At 34.8% G+C, this 8,570-nt stretch overlaps 1 pseudogene; it reads right to left on the bottom strand.

Moving 5' to 3' along the window:
• Positions 1-1,152: 1,152 nt before the first annotated feature.
• The window catches only part of LOC116081569, a 9,801-nt pseudogene continuing 2,383 nt past the window's right edge, over positions 1,153-8,570 (bottom strand).

The raw sequence follows: 8,570 nt of genomic DNA, 5'->3' as shown, positions 1-8,570 counted from the left end.
GATCTGCCATGCTAGGAGAGTGTGAAAGAGATGAGAAGCCATGCCTGAAAAGAGTGCAAAACAGAGAGGCCTGACCACCATGTGAAGGTGCCAGGAATATGAGGCCCAGAGAGTGCCCTAGTTGGGCTGCCCTCTGGGTCCAGATAAGCCATGAAAGAATTTAGGATTAGTAAGTAGTAACTTGGGATTAACACTGTGGTGGTTATGCAATGGCCAAGTTATTATGCTGATTAAGGCATATTAAAATATAAAGACTGTGTGTGGTTCTTTCATTTGAGAACATAAAGCATTGGAGAAGGTAGTGAACCCAACACCTGGAGTTCATAATATTTAATTCAACAATATTCTCTTAAAACTCTTGTAAAGCCTTCTTGGTAACATATTTCTTTGATTACCATACATATGATGCTTAATAAACTAGTTTTCTTCCTTTGATTTATGTCTCCTAAACTTGTGGTACAGTAATGAAATGTGGAGGATTAGACCCTGTAGGAAATGTAAGATGAAAGCATACAATACTTTGTTTAGAATCATGGGAAGTAGGTGATTTATACTGGTTTAAACAAAGTTTTGAAATAATCTACATCTTTTGTCAATTGTATTTCTTGACAGGTATATTAGTTGGGACTTAGTTTGAACAAACAAGTGCAATGTAGATTGTTACTTTTTCTATAAGACATTCAAATATTGACTTTAGCCATTCTTTTATGTCTAATTGCATAGTCATGAGCAGCTTAGGTAGAATTCAACATCATTAATCAAACCATAATGAACTTGGATCTGTGAACTGTACTCATAAAACTATGAGGTGAGTGTACAGCACCTACTAAAGTTCTTCACTTTTAGTTTGATGGGATCAAGGACTCCTTTCAATTAATGTGAATTACTTATGAATGTATTATGTGATGCTCTTGGGAAGATTACCTCAAGAGACCACAGTTTAGGCTTTGCTGTATGTGGTGATCTATGTTTCATAACCATCATTGTTCTATTTAAAAAAATTGTTTTCTAAGTTGTTATAGGGAACTGGACTTTAGTAATTCAATGCCACCAAATGTAGAACGAAGCAAAAATATGTGAAGTTTTTTTGGCTAGTAAAATTAAGTTCTTTTTTTCAGGTTATTCATCTGAATTGGAGATAATTTATAAAGTTTAAGAAGGAGCAAAATGCACCATGTTGTAGTCGAGCATAGTGAGCTCCATGAGGCATTTGCCAAAGCATGCTGTACAACATCAACCTCTCCAATTTTAGATGCTCTACAGATGATATGCAGAGGCAGAGGGCAACCCAGACTGAAGTTCAGAACTCTCAGAATCTTCATCTCCAGCTCTCTGATCTGATTAGTGTAATTGCTGTTAGTCACAAAACAAAGTCACCTATATATGGAGGTTACATCTCATATTTGCTTGTAATAAACATGACAATTACACCAACCAGCTGCAGCATCTTCTTGGGCACACAACTATTCTGTATGATCAGATCAATAATGGAGACAGTCATGTACATGGTCTGCAGGAGCCTAATTAATCTGAATCTGTAATAACCAGTTAATTAGGATGGCTCTTATATTTCCAGTGACTTCACGACCTAGTAGGTATTTTGGTCTGACTGCTCTTCCTCCAGTTGTCTAAGATAAGCATAGGTATCTTTCACATTTCACTACACATGTTTGGAACAGCTCAATCATCTGCATCTGCATCTACATCTGTATCTACATTACTCACTGCAAGAATTACGTCAGAGAAAGCCTGACAAAGTATTCTTCTACAGGTGCACATCCAGATGTTTCCATTGGGCTTGGTGCATTTTGCTTCTTCTCAAATTGCAGCTGAAGGGTTTTTTTAGCACTGAAAATTCTTGACAACAGTGAATGGACACTGACTCTACATCACTTCTTATCCTACACTAAAGAATTCCTGCTTCCTGTTATGCAGCACCTGGCTAAAAATATAGTTATGGTGAACCATGGCCTTACATAGCACATGACTATCAAAAACAAATATGGAACATCTAATCACTCTGGCATAGTTGAATGAATTATGCAATAGCTCAAAATTTGTCTAAGGCCGTAACAAAGTCATAACTCAAATGGACTACTACATCTGTAGTTGCAGTTGGCACTATGTGCCACATATAGATAGGATGCTGTGTTTACTTGTTCTACAATAAAGGTTGTAACTTTAAAAATTTTTATAAATTGTAAAGTTAAGTATAGGTGAAGAAGACAGAAATGGCAAGCTATGATTCTTTGCTGTATGAGTACTTTTAGAAATGTTTATCAAGCTTCAAGTGTTTAAAAAAATTTGAGGTTCCCACTCAAATTTTCCCACAGTGATTTACCTGCCTTTTTTACCTCCTTACTGATAAAAGAACAAACAAACAAACAAACAAAGCAAAGAAAGAAACAAACACTCTAAGGTTTCTAATAACATGAGAGTAGATTTTTCTGCATTGCACAGTCCCTGACTTTGTCCCAACAGCTGACTTTAACTCATCCCATTTGGTTATGTGCTCCCTGTGTGTGTTCTGGAGAGAAATCACCATTTGAGATGTAACTTGAGAACAAGCAAAATGGTAGATAGTGCCAATACCAACACAACTGATTGAATAAATCACTTGGATATGTCTTTCAGTTTAGTGTCTTTCTTTCTCTTAACCCTCACACTTAAACCTATGTTAAACTCCTTGCCTCAGTGCTCAGAAAGACTCTAAGTAAAGGAAGTGGAAAGAATGTATGAACCAGAGATGATGGAGGATACCAAGAAAATAATGTCTTCTAAATCAACATAATTAAATCTCACATGAACTTATAAAAGCTGAGATAGTGTGAACTGTGTTTGCACCAAGTCTTTTGCACACGTCTATCTCTATATCTACCTATCTATCTGTCTGTCTGTCTGTCTGTCTGTCTATCTATCTACCTATCTATCTCTATATCTCTCTCTATCTCTGTCTATCTCTATCTGTAGAATTCTATATTCTATAGTATATTATATTGCATATTGTATATATAGTATATTGCTTTGTATATCATCCTATATATCTACATAGCTTATTGTGTATAATATATATATACATATATATAATACATATTATAGCTTCCAATTTTTGTGTGTGGGATCAAGTGTGTCACTGATTCTTGTGCTTTCTCTTGGGATTTTTTTTCTTCTGTTTTCTCTTTTTTTCATGTCAAGTATTAAAGTATGTTTTTGTTTTATTTTTTATTTTATTTTATTTTATTTATTATTATCATATCTTTGGGACTTATTTGTCTTCTTAAGTGAGAGAAAGGGATTGAAACTGCTTGGGAAGGGAAGTTGAGAGGAATGGAGAAACATAGAGGTATGTGAAACTATAATCAGCATATATGACATAAGAAAAATATTTTAATAAAAGGAAAATATTATTAATTCAATTAAATTTCAACTCTACTGTATTACATCAGGTAGTCCAAAAATCCTTTTCACCCTCATTGCCATCAATCATGACTGGGCCTGAATGAAAGGTCCTGAAAGGGTCAACATAACTCCTCTTGTTGCTATGGTTGTTGCTATGGTTGACTGAAAAGCTATGCCTCTGTTTCATGGCTTGTAAGAAGAGAATGCTGAATAACTTTATATCAACTTGACACATTTTACAGTCTTCTGAGGGGAGGAATCATCAGTTAAGAATATTCCTTCAGAGCCAGGTGGTGGAGGTACACACCTTTAATTCCAGCACTTGGGAGGCAGAGGCAGGCAGATTTCTGATTTTGAGGCCAGGCTGGTCTACAGAGTTAGTTCCAGGATAGACAAAGCTACACAGAGAAACCTTGTCTAGAAAAAACAAAAAAAGAAAAAAAAAAAAAGGAAAGAAAAAAGAAAACTCTTTCAGAGATGGGTGTGTAGGCAAGCCTGGAAGGCATTTTCTTAACTAGTGACTGATATGGAGGGGAGCCCATTGTGGGTGGTATGATCCCTGGCCTGGTGGTCATGGGTTCTATAAGAAAGTAGACTGAGCAAACCATGATAATCAATCCAGTAAGCAGTATCCTCCATGGCCTCTATATCAGTTTCTGCCCCCAGATTCCCTTTCTTTCCCAATTTGCTTTCGTCATGGTGTTTTACCACAGCACTAGAACTCACAAGAGAGTGTATCAGCAGTGCTCTTCCTTTACCAAGGAATTTATCAGGCAAAAAATTCAGAATTTGATACATCATTTGCACTTTTTGAGGTTCTGTGAAATTGGAAAATGTTACTTGTGAAATGTTGTTAAATACCATCTTTCTCCTGGACAAATCTTCTGTTGCTTTCTATTTCCTGGCTACAGTGATGTTCCACCTCGCCTGATAAAAAAATTCAGTAGACCCATGGACTATAATTTCTGAAACTAAGTCAAAAATAGACTATTTACCTTTGATTTATATTTCATAGCAACAAGAAGCTGAATAACATATCGACTAACCACATGGGGTGAGTAGCATGTTCTTCAACATGTATAAGGCTACAGTATATACTTTGGATTTCCAAGTATGCCTACTACAGGTACCCTGAGGATTCCTACTGATAATTGATGGTCTTTTTGTTTTTCTGTTTGTTGTTTTCATGGGGTGATTTGCTGGTCATTTTTCATCAAGTTTCATTTTGTTTCCTCTTTTTTAGTTTTACTATGTTAGTGTCTGTCTGGCTTTGTGTCTGCGTCACCACTGGGATAAGGACTGCTGCCTGCATAAGGCTCAAGGAAGGCAAAATGAAGTCCAAGATAGGGGATGCCAGCCCTTGTTTCCCCTGGGTGAGAAACAGCAGGATCTGAGGTGGGTGATATGTTTCTCAACCTCATGTGTACCCAGATACCACTGGGGACCACAAATAGTTGAGAATAGTAGTTTATGGGTTCTTGATGTCCCTACTGTCCAGCAGAAAAGGGATGGCTGAGCCTGAGACAGATCAGAATCCAGTTTGGTTTCAACTGAGTGCCAAGAGTACTGGAGGGGCTGAAAGTAAGAAGACCTTCTACAGGAGATGAACCTTTATCCCCAGTGATCTGTGATAAAGGAGAGGGTCCTTGCATGTCCAAATTGCTTTATTTATTTAGTGGAACTGAATGCATACATCTTACTAGGGTGAACCAGGGATTAAATACCTTTTGCAGGAAGGGATTGCCCAAGAAGGATAGCTCACAGGCTAAATATTTGGGGCTTATCTAAATACGTCATTAGCATGGAGAACTCTAGGTTTTAATGCTACATGTGACTGGTTGTCATGGTCCTCTCAGTGGGGTGTCATGGTTATGTGTTCAAGGACAGGTAGAGCCTGGCTGGGACCTGGTTCCAACATCTGCTGTTTTCAATTATGAGATTTTCTGGGATTTTTTAAGTCTGCTTCAACCTTACATGTTCTGTCTGTTGGCATGGTTCACATGTCCCACAAGTGTTAGTGACCTGTTTGGTTACTTGATACACTCTCAACATTCTGTTTATACCAGTGGATAAATATTCTCGGCTGAGACAAAAAAGAGACTTTGCTTTTGTTAAGGTTATTGCTTCTACTTGTTCTTCTATTTGTATGCTGAAGACTAGTACGAAAATATGCTGAAACTCTGAAAAAAATAGGCCTTTAGAACAGGAATACCTTATAGCATCTTTTATTCCCTCCTTTCCTTTGGCTATTACCTGAAAAATTACTGTGTTTGCAACCAGAAACTTAGTATTTTGAGAAAAAAATATTGAACAACAATCGATAAATTGATTTTTTAAATATTAGTTTCTTTTTCTGATTATTTGTTGCTATTTGTTGATATTGCCTAAGAAACTTATCTCATTACAGGTAACTGTTTTTAAAATGGTGTTTATATTATTTAGTACTCTTTTTTTCCCCACGAGGAAAGGAGTTATCCTTTATCTTCCACTTTTAAGCAATGCTGATGCTTTTGCAAGCTAAAATGAATTATTTAAATTACCATATGACTCATGAGTTATGCAAATTTTAAATAGTAATGTTTTACTATGTCTAGTTAATTTCAATAGTAGTATATCTATCCCAAACAGTTGTATTAGGATAAACCCCCTTTAAATTGCATTTACTCTGCAACACATTTAGTCATCGAAGTTGTAAGTGCTAATAGTGACCACACAATTTGTATAACAGGTATGATGAGCTCACTGTTAAGGACCAAGTGTTGTGCCTTGGAAGTATAATATTTCTACTGCACTTGACAATCTCATAGAAAACATATTCCATGAATTATTGATTCCTACCATAATAGGCATATGAAAGAGGATTTTCTTGCAGGCCAGGAAAATCAGCAAGAAAGGCAAAAGCAACATTTGGCCTTGGTTTTGACAGACAGAAGAACAAATACCAACTCCCAGTGAAAATATCATCCTAAATATTTTATAAAATCTCAAGACATATGATAGCTTTCTCGACTTGAAACACCTTCAAATGACATGCACCTACATTTCCCGACAATAATGAGATTTAACATATTAATTAACCCTTGTTGCTCTACATAAATGACAAAAAATTTATAAGACCATAAATATTACTTAAGGTTCTTAAAAGTAACAGAACTGATAGAATCACACACATATACACACACATTTATATATTTATATACATATATATGTATATATTATATGTATACATATACATACATATATAATGGTATTTTTAGATTTGCTGGCATGCTACACTGCAGGTAGTCCAACATTGGCTGGCTTGAGAGCCTCAATATCTAGTAATTACTCAGTTCAATTTTGTACCAACCAAAGAATTCTGAAGGCACAAGACAGATGGATTTGCCAATGATCGTGAAAGTAGGCAGACAAATTCATTCTGTCATGTCCTCTTATTTAGGTAGATACTAGACAGTGTCACCCACATTTAGAGCAGATTTTCCTATTCCAATCAATCTGATTAAGAGTCCCTCATAGGAGGTCCAAATAACTGTGCTTTAGTTGATTCTGGATGCAGTCAAGTTGGCAGCCAAGATTAGCCATAGCATTTCTGAGTTAAACAAAATAAAAATTTGTAGGAATTATTTATGATCATAAGAATAAACTTGCTATGAAGTAATAATATTAAAATTATGGAAATATACTGTTTTATTTAATGTGGGTGTTTTTGCTTAATCTTTTTCCTCAGTATAATTCTAAACTTTGCCTAGAAAAATTATATTCTCTTTTAGAGATGTTTAAAAGTATTGGCTTTCTATTTATTGTTGCTCAAGCTATTTCACTGCTCTATTAAATATAAGTTAAATTATAAAAAAATCAAGAATTGCTTCTGTGGTCACAGTTAAAATTATCTCTATTCAGCAAACTAGAAAATGCTAAATAATATATGACTTATTGCTTTACTAATGTTTAATTAATTTTTATGTACTGATTCTAATAGTATTACAATATTAAAACTAATTTTTTGTTTGGAATATAAATTATTTTCTATCAGATATTTTTGACAAATTGGAATCTTACCACATCATTCAGTTTTGCTGCTAATATTAATGATGTAATTAGTGTTATGGACTTATAAGAGTTTGTCATTGGATTTTGGTAAAATGATGTCTAACAGGAAATGAAATTTTTTGTACTATCTAATATATCATAATTTTAGGACTATTGCTTTTCACTCTTCTATGCAATTTAAGTTTTAAAATTATTTATATAGTATATTATTAAGGATGTGGGTTAGTTTTAGGCTCTCATTCATTTTCCTTGGTTCACCAGAATTCAAATAAATTCTGATGAAAAAGGCAGGGTGCTGATCTGGAGAGTAATTGGGACACAACTCTTTTCTTGATTTTCAGAGGCTGCAGAAAGAGTCAAAATGAAGGTGTGATCTGTGTAGAAAGAGAAAAAAAATTTGACCAAACTTAGGTTAAACTTTATAAACATTCTTGTTTGGCCCTGAGCCCCAAACTATAAAGATCATAAGAATACTTCACAAAATATGTGCCTCTTTGGGAGCTAAGAGTCAAGGCAGAGAGAGCTCTGAATGATAAATTTCCATGAGTAGAACACCCTGTTCTTAGCATTATGATGGGCTTTGTCTCAGTATTTACTGATAAATGCATATTATAATAGAATATATATTTTAATAAAGCTATGATTGATTTAAAATTTACTAACTCAAAATCTAAAGGAAATAATCTATGGGAACTCTTCATAAAAAAGAAATGAGACAGGTTTGTTATGATTCTTGCAAGGAAGAAACTCATTGATTTATTTCACTACTCTAAAATCTTTAGCTACACAAATCTCCTGTGGTACTTTTAGAAGTATCACTTTGCATTCCTCAAACTTATGACATGATGCATGATAGAGACATGAATACAACTAATCCGTCCATGCAGAAAGACAACTCAACATTGGAGAGATTTACAAATTTAACTACAAAGCTATTTAGTCAAAATTTCCATTTGTAGGCCCCAAACAAAACCAAACAATGCCCTTAACTTTGCAAAGGATAACATGTGACTAGCACTAGATAACAACTTTTGTATAAATTCAGTTGTAGCTTCTGAATTTAACAGAGAAAAAGTTCCTATTAAATCCTAATTATGATCTTAGGGGCAAGAAGAAGAAGA

Source organism: Mastomys coucha, unplaced genomic scaffold (genome assembly GCF_008632895.1).
Source record: "Mastomys coucha isolate ucsf_1 unplaced genomic scaffold, UCSF_Mcou_1 pScaffold7, whole genome shotgun sequence".
NCBI lineage: Eukaryota > Metazoa > Chordata > Mammalia > Rodentia > Muridae > Mastomys > Mastomys coucha.
This window is presented reverse-complemented; position numbering and strand designations above follow the sequence as displayed.